General features: G+C 40.2%; 1 pseudogene; it reads left to right on the forward strand.

Annotated features, from left to right (window-relative positions):
- The first annotated feature begins 9,462 nt into the window (after window positions 1-9,462).
- On the forward strand, window positions 9,463-12,301 carry LOC148097489 (uncharacterized; annotated as a pseudogene).
- Window positions 12,302-14,118: the final 1,817 nt, after the last annotated feature.

The raw sequence follows: 14,118 nt of genomic DNA on the forward strand, positions 1-14,118 counted from the left end.
TAGCATAGTAAAATAAAAACTGGATTTCAAATCTTCTGTTTAATAAAAAACAAAAAATTCCACCATATTTAAGTCATGTTAGTCCAGAACTGTACACAGTATGTAGAAAAATGTTGAGATGATGAAGACTGGCTTATTGGCCACAAGGACCAAGTTGGAGTGGCAAGCTGTATGCCTCATAAATGATGACTTTCTGCATGTAGACAGAATTCTCCGCTGTTCACTGCATGAGAGAGAATATTTGAATATCGCTCACATATAGAATAGAATAGAATTCAACTTTGTCATTGCACATGTCACCGGTACAAGGCAACGAAATGCAGTTTCTATCCATCCAGAAGTGCTTTAGCCATGATATAGATATATTACAAATATATATTAGCAATAATATAGATATGTGAGTATATTACAGAAATGGATCTATTATGGTATGTTATAATGTACACGGTATGAAGTATGTTATGAATATGCTTTATCTATAAGTATGTACAGGCTGTAGTGAGTACAAGCTATGAACAGGATATAAATATAAAAAAACTATACAGAATATGAAATAAAAAAAAAACTATACAGAAATGTGAACTATGCAGGTTATAAACAGTTGTAGATTTAAAAATTATCGTATTGTACAGAATGATTATTTACACAGAATTATACAGTAGTGCAGTTAAGATAAGTGAGATATGTGGATAATTTCTACAGAAGCTATATAAAGTGGTTGTGAGTGGTGGTTCAGTCCATGTTATTATTGTGTGTATGAGGGGTACAGTCGTCCATTGTGTGTGTAGATGGTTGTGGGTGTGTGTATGTCCAGTCCATGTGTTTAGTGTGGGTCAGATGTCAGGAGGCAGAGTTCAGGAGTCTGACAGCTGTGGGGAAGAAGCTGTTCCGGTACCTGGTGGTCTTAGTCCGGAGGCTCCTGTAGCACCTCCCAGAGGGCAGGAGGGTGAAGAGTCTATGTGATGGGTGACTGGGGTCTTTGATGATTTTCCCAGCTCTTTTCAGACACCGCTTCCTGTAGATGTCCTTTATGGCAGGAAGTGGTGCTCCGGCGATGCGCTGGGCAGTTTTCACAACCCTCTGCAACGCCTTCCGGTCCTAGACAGAGCAGTTCCCGTACCAGACTGTTATACAGTTGGTCAGGATGCTCTCGATGGTGCAGCGATAGAAGTTCACCACGATGTCTGAGGACAGGTGGTTCTTCCTCAGAGTCATCAAGAAGAAGAGGCGCTGGTGAGCCTTCTTGACCAGCTTGGAGCAGTTGGTCGTCCAGATGAGATCCTCGGAGATGTGAACTCCCAGGAACTTAAAGCTGCTCACACGCTCCACAGCTGTCCCCTTAATGTAGATGGGTGGATGTGGGTCAGCATTCCTCCTGTAGTCCACGATGAGCTCCTTGGTCTTCTCAGTGTTAAGTAGCAGATTGTTTGTGTCGCACCACTCAGCCAGACGATCCACCTCCTCCCTGTAGGCGGCCTCATCGTTGTCAATGATGAGGCCAATCACCGTGGTGTCATCTGCAAACTTAATGATGGTGTTAGAACCACCGGCAGGTCTGCAGTCGTGGGTGAAGAGGGAGTAGAGGAAAGGGCTCATCACACAGCCTTGTGGTACACCGGTGTTCATTGTGATTGTAGATGAGCAGTCGTTATCCAGCCGGACATGTTGGGGGCGGTTGGTCCGTGCAGCAGCTGGGCATCATGTGGAACCCTGAAGTAAAGTTGCACAGAATAGGTATGCAAAACCTTAATAGATAGATTTCTTAGTACAAAACGGAATCTATTTCACGTTGGGTCCTAATGAGACCTCAGAGATATGTTATAGAGACACATGACAAATCTAAGGACGAACTGCAACAAGGAAACTGACGTAATATTCTAAGAGCCAAAATGTCTAGCCCTCCAAGTGTCGCCCCTGTCAGGACTGTCCTAAGTTGGAAATAATTAAGTTGAGTACAAGAGAGAGGAAGACACCCTACAATGAGTTGAAACATTGTTAATTATTCCTGCATATACATTTTTGTCATTCATATTGTCACTTTTTTTTGTCCCTCACAAATTGCAGTCATCACTCCTTCTGCCACATTTTTCAAGTGACCTATATTGAATATCAACATGTAAAAAAACCAAACAAAAAAAACCCTGAATTATGCTTTTGGGTGTGCCACCTCAAAGTTTTCAGTAGCCCCCATATGGCCACCCATATGAATAAAATTCTAGAGGCACCCCTATACATTATGACTAAGTACATCCACTGGACCTTTTGTGGATAACATAATTATCCCCATTAGGACTGAACAATCAGTTTAAAATATTGATTTGAAACTAAGCTTTTAACAAACCACACAACAATATGATAGTTGTGCCCTTGTGCCATGTGTTTCTGGTTCTTTCTTCTTCTGTCCCTTTTGGATTCCAGCACAAGGCCTGTGCAGTGATGTTATTGGTGGATTTGCTGATTGTGTGGCCAATCCATCATCACTTTCTTTCAGAACTGGTATTGCTATTGGTTCCTGGTTTGTTCTTGACTACATTTTTTTTAATCTTCTCTGGCCACTGGATACAGAGGATTTGCTGCAAGCAGATGTTGATGACTGTCTATAACATACAGAGCGCTGTCTTTGTCCTGCTCCATGTTTATGAACTATAGAGAAGTATAGGTTTGACCCTGATTTTAAAAATGCTCCGCTTGGTGGAATTTCTGACCTCTTGAGTTTCAAAGATCTTTTTAAATTATGTTGTTTCTTTTTTTTCTTCATTCATACATAAGGCACACTCTCGATATCTTGATATTTAAGAAGTGAAATGAAGTTTATTGGATTTACAGAAAGTGTGCAATAATTGTTTAAACAAAATCAGGCAGGTGCATAAATTTGGGCACCACAAAGAAAGGACATGAAATCAATATTTTGTGGATCTGCCTTTTGCAGAAATTACAGCCTCTAAATGCTTCCTGTAGGTTCCAATGAGAGTCTGGATTGTGGTTGAAGGTATTTTGGACCATTCCTCTTTACAAAACATCTCTAGTTCATTCAGGTTTGGTGGCTTCTGAGCATGGACAGCTCTCTTTAACTCACACCCAAGATTTTCAGTAATTTTCAGGTCTGGGGACCGAGATGGCCATTCCAGAACGTTGTACTTGTTCCTCTGCATGAAAGCCTTAGTGGATTTTGAGTAGTGTTTCGGGTCGCTGTCTTGTTGAAAGATCCAGCCCCGGCGCAGCTTCAGCTTTGTCACTGATTCCTGGACATTGGTCTCCAGGATCTGCTGATACTGAGTGGAATCCATGTGTCCCTCAACTTTGACAAGATTCCCAGTCCGTGCATAACACCCCTTGTTACGCCCAAATAGCTAATTTTTAGTTTCATCAGCCCACAGCACCTTATTCCAGAATGAAGCTGGCTTGTCCAAATGTGCTTTAGCATACCTCAAGCGGCTCTGTTTGTGCTGTGGGCGGAGAAAAGGCTTCCTCTGCATCACTCTTGCATACAGCATCTCCTTGTGTAAAGTGCCTGAAATGGTTGAACGTTGCACAGTGACTCCATCTGCTGCAAGATGATGTTGTAGGTCTTTGGTGCTGGTCTGTGTGTTGACTCTGAATGTTCTCACCATTCGTCGCTTCTGTCTATCTGAGATTTTTCTTGGTCTGCCACTTCGAGCCTTAACTTGAACTGAGCCTGTGGTCTTCCATTTTCTCAATATGTTCCTAACTGTGGAAACAGACAGCTTAAATCTCTGAGACAACTTTCTGTATCCTTCCCCTAACCATGATTGTGAACAGTCTTTGTCTTCAGGTCATTTGAGAGTAGACCCCCCATGTTGCTACTCTTCAGAGAAAATTAAAAGAGGAGGGAAACTTACAATTGACCTACATTTATTCACCTGTAAATGTAGGTCAGGGGTCACTGAGCTTACTAAGCCAATTTGAGTTCCAATAATTAGTTCTAAAGGTTTTGGAATCAATAAAATGACAACAGTGCCAAAATTTATGCACCTGTCTGATTTTGTTTAAACAATTATTGCACCAGGCAGGGCCGCCCACTCTCCCCTTCACTGTTTGCAATTTCTATTGAACCACTAGCAGCAGCAATTAGACAGAATTCAGTTATTAAGGGCATAAAATGCAAGAACGTGGAACTTAAAATCAGCCTTTATGCAGATGATTTGTTACTTTCTCCCCAAAACTCACAAACCAATATCTCTGGGGTGATTGAATTGATAAACTCTTGCAAGAATATCAGATTACTCAATTAACTGGCCAAAATCTACAGTCCTTCTGATTAATTGCCCCTTCCATAATTCTTCTTCTACACCACTGCAATCGGGAAATATAAAATATTTAGGTATTATCGTTTTTCCCAAGCTTGCAGATCTAACTAAATTAAACCATATCCCACTTTTAAAGAAAGTAGAAGGTGATCTGGCTAGGTGGAAATGTCTACCCATATCACTCATGGGAAGGGTTGCCGCTATAAAAATGATGGTCTTACCAAAAATAAATTATTTATTCTCAATAATCCCAACTAAACCGCCACAAGATTGGTTCAGGTCTCTACATTCATATGTCCAAACTCCTTTGGAAAAATAAACCCCCAATTATTAGCTTAAAAACACTACAAAAGACCAAGGATAAAGGAGGATTAGAACTACCCAACTTTCAGCACTACTTCTTCAGTTTATCTCAGGATGGCTAAAACATACCTTCTTAGACAAACCTTGGCTAGATGTAGAACAAGCACTTTGCAATAATCTAGAGATTTCAGACCTAACATTTATCAGCTCAAATATCCAACGACATGAATGCTTCAAAAGCGTCAGCATCAGCTCTTCTCTGACAGCATGGTGGGAGTTTCTAAAATTGACGGAGTCTTCATTAATCCCATGCAAACGTACACCTATCTGGAACAACCCTGACATATTACAAAACAATAATATGATAAACTTTCCAGATTGGAGTGGTGCAGGAATCAAATACTTAGAACATATATTAGAAGGAACAGAATTTATTCCATTTGACAGACTAGTTACACAATATGGGATCAACAAGAAAAGCTTTTTAGAATATCAACAAATTAAATCCATAGTAAAAAAGAAATTTAAAGCGGGTCAAGTTGAACTACAAACACCACCAAGTGTGGTACAATTTCTTACTCTTAAAACCCCCAAATTACTTTCCAAAATATACAGAATGCTTTCTAAAACAGATGAATCAATATCACTTCCTATTGCAAAATGGGAAGCGGATTTATCAGCTTCCCGGCTTTCCAGATTACAACTGGCTGAGGAGAAGGCTACCTGTGGGGACCTAATCAGGTCGTAAGTCCCTGTCTAAAAGTATTGTAGCGATTCAATCCAGTCCAAAAGCATAAAGAACTATTTTCCTAAAACAAAATAAGACTAATGAATGAGCTCATGTTGCTGAGGGTGGAGAATCTGATTACTTGCGCGGGAGTCTCCACTATCAGCAAAAAGCTGGTGTGAATGCATGTGAGTGAATTTGTGTGACTGGACCAAAGTTGGGATGACTAACTTTTTTTAATTTCCTAAGCTTGGGTGAAGCATTTTTAGTTTGACACATGAGATGTGTCAAAAAAGGGGGAATTTAAGGTTTGAAATAGGTTTTAGGATCATTTTATGACTTTTGGAGTTTTTTGATAATCTAGATATGGTAAAACTGAGGCAAAAATTGTTATTTTTTTAATGTTAAGGTTAGAGGATTAAAGTGAACTGAATCCTGTTTAGAAGATAAAATGCCGGTGTTTATAAGAAGTAGTGTACAAAACTTTAAGGGAAACTGTGGGAATAAAAGATATAGGGAAACTAGTGAAGATTGTGGGAGTAGAAAATGTTTGATTTCTAGAAGAAGTGGTTATAATGCAGGCTTACACATACAGATATTACATAGATTTATTTTTAGGATAGAGGAGAGAGCTTATACATAGAAATGATTTTTACACATTGCATTTTGGTGCTTATTAAAGAGTTGTGGCTCAGTCTATTAATGAAGGTCAAAAGCTTTGTTTGGCGCGAATGTCCAGGCAATTTATTGTGCTAAGTGACTAGAGGGCGCACATGCTTACAAACACATAGAATCCATAAACCTGTCAGGCCAAAGGCCTGAAATTCATTTAGCTTATAACTGAAGTTGAGCTTGCTTAGCAACAAGTGATAGGAAAGAAGAGAAACTTGTTGATATAATTCGTGCCATTAACAAAAGAGGCCACTGTGGAAGCTAACTCTAGTTTATAGAGGAGCAAAATGAAATAAAGATGCTATATCAAGAACAGGTTATGACACGGGAAATGTGAGTTTTAAAATGAAGTTAGTGTTAACACACAGGAGTTGTTTCTGGGCAGCGTTTAGCTTTGATGAAATTTACGCATGAGTAATTCCTTATGTGTTTAAACTTAATTGATTAAAATGGTTGTTTTCTTTTTGATCTTTTAGTAGAATAGGCGCTTATAATGATTTTCTTGTGATCTATTGTGAAAGGTGACTTTTAGGTCAGAGGGGAGGCACTTGCAGCAGCGACAGTTTTGTGTACAGGATGTTGATGAACATGGTAAGTTAGGGAGGCGTAGGAAAAGGTGTTTTGTTCCTTTGCAGGAGATCTCGGCGAGCATAGGGGTGAGGATCCTGGAGGCCCGAGGCCTAACGGACCACAAGAGAGGGACCCAGAAAAAACCTAATGTCACGCATGGAGTGTTCTTAGGGGGGAGCTGACGTTTATTACTGGACCACCTAGATGACATGAGGTTGTTGTCTGATTGGCTGAGCCAGAGGACGGCTAGAGAGGGTCAGAGCAATGACACACGTAAAGTGTGGTGACCCTCTTTTTTTTTTTAAGGAAAGAGGGTCACCAAGAGAGGGAGTGTGAGGATTAGAGATATATTTTGCTGCTATTGTTAATAATCATCATCATTACCATTGCATTAATAATACAATCTGCAGTATTGATATTGTATTCAGATGTTTAAAGATATTGGTACCCAATTAGCCTTTATTACAGGTGCAGTGATAACCACTTTAAACTGTTGAGTTGAATCTATAATCTTAAATGCTTTTGAATGCTTGTTATAATCTTAGATGTGTACGTGCTGGCCTTCTGTCTGGTGGAAAAGGTTACAAGGTTCAGCTGGTGAAGGGAGAGGTGAAACTGAGTGCATTTCATGCTGATACCCACACACACTCACATAGTAGATAGACTCATGTATAGGTGAGAGGTTAGTCATGTTTGCTGGCAACTGCAAAATTGTCTCTGCAAAAAGAGGAACAGTTTCTTGCAGGGTGTGGGTCTGGTGTTCCAGACGAGAAGTGAAGTCAGAAGGCTGACAGGAAGCATCTGCCGTGGAGACGGAGACAATGTTAGTTTTAAACTGTGTTAAAAGTCATTGTGGTATTGAAACCTATGTATGAACTGTATCTGAGTGACGTTGAAGGGGCGTATTAAATTTAAGCCCTGAAAGGTATAAAACACCTGCCTATGCTCTGTAAGTCGGGAATCAAAAATCATCGTTTGACTCCACCCGGGCGGATCAGTGTTGTTATTTTGAAAGTAGATTACCTCCTGTGCTCCTCCTCAATATTTGAACCCAACATAACTTAGACCAAAACTTCTGGTCTCAGATTATACTTAAAAACCTTTCATTTAATTAGAAATCCCAGTCTTCAATTAATTCAATACAAAATTCTACATAAAGTACACTACAGGTCATCTGATGTTCACGATGGGCTTCACGTCTTCCAACAACTGTTCACACTGCCAAACCAATTCATCGGACAATTATATCCACGCTCTTTGGTTCTGTCCACCAGTTCAGAAGTTTTGGCGCGAGATATGTGAAGACTTATCGAAGTGTCTGAAATGTAACATTCCAACTTCCCCTTTAATGTGTTTGTTGGGCAGCTTAGATAATGTCACTACAGAAAAGAATATAGCCCATATGGTTTTCACTGCCCTATGCATAGCCAAGAAAACAGTCCTCATGAACTGGAAAAATAATCCTAATTCTAACCAATATAGAAATTATCTATTAGATTACATTAGTCTTGATACAACCTCTGCCACCACATCAGATCAATTGCTCTGGGCTCCTTTGACCAGCTCCATCACCTAGTGGGGGTGGGGGGTGGAGGGGGGTCATAGTTTGGTCCCACCTTTGCTGTTGTGATTGTTGTGGGGGTAGCGACAGGCTTGGGGCGTCGGTGCATTCCCCAGGAGCATCTTCCTTGGAGGGCTCAACCCGGGGTTGGGGTCATGGCCTGTTTAGGGCTCTGTTGGCTCTTAGGTGAGGGTAGGGCTGCCACGACTTGTCGACTAGTCACGATTACGTCGGCTAATAAAATCAAATGGTAAATGGCCTGTATTTTTATAGCGCTTTACTAGTCCCTAAGGACCCCAAAGCGCTTTACACATCCAGTCATCCACACATTCACACACTGGTGATGGCAAGCTACATTGTAGCCACAGCCACCCTGGGGCGCACTGACAGAGGCGAGGCTGCCTCTGACCACCACCAGTAGGCAACGGGTAAAGTGTCTTGCCTAAGGACACAACGGCAGAGACTGTCCAAGCCGGGGATCGAACCGGCAACCTTCCGAATACAAGGCGAACTCCCAACTCTTGAGCCACGAAATCAAATCCTTCAGAGGCTGCATTTGTAGGCCCATTGCGTTACAGCGACTCGATGAAGGCTGTCCAAATTCAAAGACTCCTCCAAATGCGGCCGACAAATGTGTCCTTCATTTCCAGATTTGAAGGATGGGTCGGGTGTATCCTTCGCTGCCCAACCTATCCCAGGATTCATAGCGTGGCCCAGCCAATTCCAGTTTCCAACAATGGCAGTAGCTACTTGGTTTTAATATTACCTTTATTACTCCTTCTGAAGCTCAATAAGGATAAAACTGAAATCCTCCTTATTGGCACCAAATCCAACCTTCTGAAGGCAAACCACTTCTGACTCACTATCGATAACTCCACAGTTTTCCCTTCTCCTCAGCTTAAGAGCCTTTGTGTCATCCTAGACTGTTCACTTTCCTATAAATCTCACATCAATAATCTCACCTGTTCCATTTCCATCTACGCAACATTAACAGATTTCGTCCTTCTCTTGTCACCCAGTCTACATCCATTCTTGCCCAGTCTTGTTACCTCCCGCATTGACTACTGCAACTCTCTCTTGCATGGTCTCCCCCAAAAATCCCTCCATAAGATTCAACTGGTTCAGAACTCTGCTGCTCGCATTATCACCAGAACTCCCTCCTACCAGCACATCACCCCTGTTCTTCAGGAACTTCACTGACTCCCAGTGAAATTCTGGATATTCCACAAGCTTCTTCTGCTCACCTTCATAACCTCGCACCTCCTTACCTTTCTGACCTGTTAAGCACTACCTTTTCTGTCCGCTCACTTGGATCTTCTTCTTCTATCCAGCTTTCTGTGCCTTCCTTCCGCCTCACCACGATGGGAAGCAGAGCTTTTAGCTGTTCTGCTCCCAGGCTGTGCAACTCTATACCCCCAGGTATAAGAAAGATTGGTTCTCTCACCCAGTTTAAATCTCAATGAGCCTAATCAGGGCTACCTGATCCAGCCATAAATGTATGCTTTATCAAAAAGGAAATTTTTAAGCCTAATCTTTTTTTTATTTTTTTATTTTTTAAAGCGTGTCTGTTTTCCGAATCCAAACTGGCAGCTTTTTCCACAGAAGAGGGACCTGAAAGCTGTAGGCTCTACCTCCCATTCTCCCCAACTTTAAGGCAATGAATGGTTAATCTAAACAATAAATAAATAAATCCTGCAGTGAGTGTCCTGTAAAGTTTTTGAATAATTTTAAGTAAACTTTTAAATGTTTTGTGCACTTTGATAACAAAATTTAAGAGATCCCACTTTGTGCTTTTGTTAGATTATATCTTCTTTATTTTCTCATCGTAGATCATCTGTTTATATTATTTGTAGAATTTGTAAATGAGCAGCCAAAATGGTTTTCACATAAGCAGCAAAACGGTTTCTCCCTACAACATGCCTTCATAGGTATATCTAAGCCATATCCTTACCATGTAGAGACCTGCTAATGGTTAAGCTTGCCTTGTAATTTCTCAAATGTATGTTTTTTGATATGTCCCTTCAGATTTTCCACAACATGACTGTAAGGACAAGGATGGGTTCACAAATCAGCAGGTCTGTAACCAGGAGAAGAACTCCAGTCTACACCAGGAGGATCCTGCACAGATTAAAGAGGAACAGCTGGAACTCCGTACCACTGAAATGGAAAAAAACGGTTGTTCTAAAGCAGGAGACTGAAACTTTTCCTGCTCGTGAAGAAAGTGACCACAGTGAACCAGAACCAAGCAGTGACCAGCTCCATTCTCACAAATCTCCTGACACAGATCAGGATGAAATCAAGGATGGTAACTTGCACAGAAATGAGTTGGAGCAAATCGTATCAGGCCTGAGTGTTCAAAATTCCGAGACAGCACTTTCTTGCAGCACCTGTGGGAAAAGATTTTTTTGGAAGTCAAACTTGACTAGACACATGCGAATTCACACAGGTGAGAAACCACATTCTTGTAGCACCTGTGGGAAAAGATTTCCTACGAAGGGTCCGTTGAAGATACACATGCGAATTCACACAGGTGATAAGCCACATTGTTGTTGCACCTGTGGGAAAAGATTTACTCAGAGGGGTCAGTTGAAGATACACATGCGAATTCACACAGGTGATAAGCCACATTCTTGTAGCACCTCTGGAAAAGATTCAGGCAGAAGGAAACTTGAAATAACACATGCCAGTTCACAAAAGTGAGAAACCACACTGTTGCAGCACCTGTGTGAAACATTTTAGTTTTCCACTACAGTTGCAAATGCAATTAGGAAAACATGCTACATGCTAAGTTTCATTCTTAGAAAATGGTGATGGTAGAACACATAAACAGTGTTTGGGTCATTGAAAACTGAAAATTTAAAAAGGCTTTCGGAAGCTCAGTTTCTGTTTTGACACATGGACAAGACAAAAAGTTTGTCTTGCAGCATAAAATGTGTGCACTTTTATCACCTTTTTCTGACATCATTGTTTTATAGTTTATAGGTTTTGTCTTTGCTGAAGTTTTTTCATTTTCTTTGGCATGGCCTCGACAGTGCTTGAGATATTTTTAGTGGCCTGATATAAAAAGAACTATTTCTCCAAAACACACTTGGTAATATCTGTTGAAAAAACAACTACACGTGTGAGGTAGCCCTTATTGAAATCAGTTTTTCCTCCGAAGTTCACAGTTTGAAGGTGTTTGACGCAGAAGACTGTTGACTAACTTTGCACTGTTTGCTAACTTGTACGCTGCCTGAACTGCTGTTGGGATTTTGTTTGGTGGTGGGGTTTTTTTTTTCTTTCTTTAAATGAAATTTATACACTGGATTGACCTCATTGTTTTATTGTTTATGGGCTTTGTCTTTACTGAAGTTTCTTCATTTTCTTTGGCATGGCCTCAACAGTGCTTGAGATATTTTTGGGTCTTGATATAAAAGAACTATTTCTCAGAATCACACTTGGAAATATCAAAAACTACCCATGTAGTAGTTGGATTGACATTAATGGGAAGTGCTTTTCAGATGGAAAGGGAGTATTTTAGGGAATGACAATGTTGACAAGTTGATCCATGTTCTTGTATTGTTTGTGATCCATATTTTAAGCTCATTTATTATTTATATTTATAACATAACTTATGGACTAATGTGTCATTTTAACAGTGTTGTGTTCCATTTTGACATTAAACAAATCCAGTTTAAGATTGTAGATAATTCAGTTTAAAGATAAAATATGGATAATTATATAATAAAGGAGGAGGAGCTGATGACTCATCTCCCATAAAGGAGCTCAGACGTTCCCCGGGAGTCTTCATCTTTATTTATCTTTGTTTGCTTTAGGCCTCCATGTGCTTATGTCGAACATACTAGAGAGCTTTTTTTTTTTCTTATATGTTCAATAAAAACTGTTGGCATCAAACTTTACATCTCCTGTAAATTTTGTGTTTTGGTTTAAATTGTGTTCCAAAACCCTGAATCAACATCTTTCCAGCCTGTAGAAATTCTGAAGAGCTTTTAAAATATGCGACTGCACAATCCTGCTGCTCTTTGAAAAACTAACAGTACTTCCAAACGAGCTGTTAAACAGGGCTTTGTGTGATCTGCCTTTTGGTGAAGCAACTGGCCAGGAAGATTCAACACATTCAAGGGGCTTAATCATACTAAGTTCATTGATTCTCGTCCTCACTTTCCAGGTGCTCAACCGTACTCCATCAATGTCTTCTGAAGTTGTGTGTTTCAGAACAAAAGTGGAGCACATAATAGCAAACACTGAACACACAACTCCTCTGTCTGCTAAGAGCATGTCTTCCTTTTTTATACCACCATCAGTGACATGAAAAAAGATTATTCAAACAAATCTGCAATGGTATTTTCAGATTAACTTAGCCAATTAAACATTACAGTGGACTTAATTAATGCGGTCAACAATTCCTTAGGAGGTACCCAACATGAATTTAAAATAGCATGCAATTTAAGAACACACCCCTCCCTCTCGTAGCTACCGTAACACCAATTTGTATCAAAAGCTTGATTAAATCAAAATTCAAGAATAGTCTTAACTGTCTGCGTTGGGTTCAGTCTTCACAGTCACTGGAAGCTCTAATCTTACCGACGTACAGGTTCCAGACCACAACTGAGGCAGCAAATCCAAAAGTGCTTTTCACCTCAGAACCAAACTAGGCCGGTCCTGAAAAGAAGTAACTAACAGGTGTTATACTAATTCATAATGTTTATTATTTTATTACACCATGCAGGCTGCATTTCATTTACCTCAGTGGCAATATAGTGAATTAGACATGTGTAATTAATCTCATTTGGCGTATAGATAGGTGGTCTTGTTATGTATTTAACCCATGTAGAAATTCTCTGCCCACTCACAATTTGAAAATTTGTTTATGCTTTATTTTTATTCATTCCTTCTATTGTCTAATATAAGTTTGACCTGTGTCCACCAGGGGTGGTGAGTGACCTGGATGGACCCAGATAGCACTTTAGCTCAGTCCTACCACTAGTTGATACTAACTTACTTATATTTTTTCTCAAGTGAATTTAGTAATTTACATAGCAAAAGTCCCTGTCCTTGAGATCGTCACTGTCTCCTCTGGCAGAGTTTCAACACCATTCAGAGGGAGACTGGGAACATTGAGTCTAAATGGACCATGTTCAGCACCTTCATTGCTGAGGCTGCACCACTGAGCTGGGGTCCGTTTCATGGTGGTAAACCCCTGTTATGACTGTGGTTTTACATCTCCTTTAAACACTACAAGATTTTTATTCTATTGTATATAGTATTTTATTTTATTCTAGTCTATTGTGTACAGTACCTTATTCTTATTCTTATCATCTTATCCTATTCCAGTGTTTTCTAATTTTTGCTATGTAACTTTCTGCTGTAACAAAAGAAATTTCCCACATGTGGGACTCATAAAGGTTATCTTATCTGATGTTATCTCTTATCTTATCACCCAGGACTGACCTGATGTATTAAATGCACTGAAAAAGTTAAAAAAAAAAACCCAAAAAACATGACCCTCACAGTGCTCACCAGCTGGACCAAATGGGCGTAGGCACGATTGAGCAGTTATATCATGGCATCCTCAGCCCCGAGGTGGGGCTGGTAACAAACTGAAGGAGATCCTGATGTGGCCTAACTATAGGGCGGAGCTGGTTGAGGATGAGTCTTTCCAGGTTCTTCATGATGTGGGTGTTTTGTTTGTCTCCTTATTTATAAAGAATGAGTCCTTTTATGATCTGCTACATGTTTTTATTATTACAGCTAGCAGGAAGAACATGTATATCACGTTTCTAGCTTTCATACTTGTGTAGGTTTTCTCTTACCCTTTAGCTCACATCTTAGTGTCCACACAGATAGTTCCACCTTGATGTCTTGCATGGAACTATATTAACTTTACAGCATCAACTTCTGATCATTACAGTGGGAAGTCAGTGTCACAGACCTGTAATACTGGGGGCCACTGTGACTTGGCGTCTTTAATACAGAAATGAGGCATGACATCTTCCACTGCACTGCGACCTTCTGCA

Source organism: Neolamprologus brichardi, chromosome 18, assembly GCF_056152115.1.
Source record: "Neolamprologus brichardi isolate AB-2024 chromosome 18, ASM5615211v1, whole genome shotgun sequence".
NCBI lineage: Eukaryota > Metazoa > Chordata > Actinopteri > Cichliformes > Cichlidae > Neolamprologus > Neolamprologus brichardi.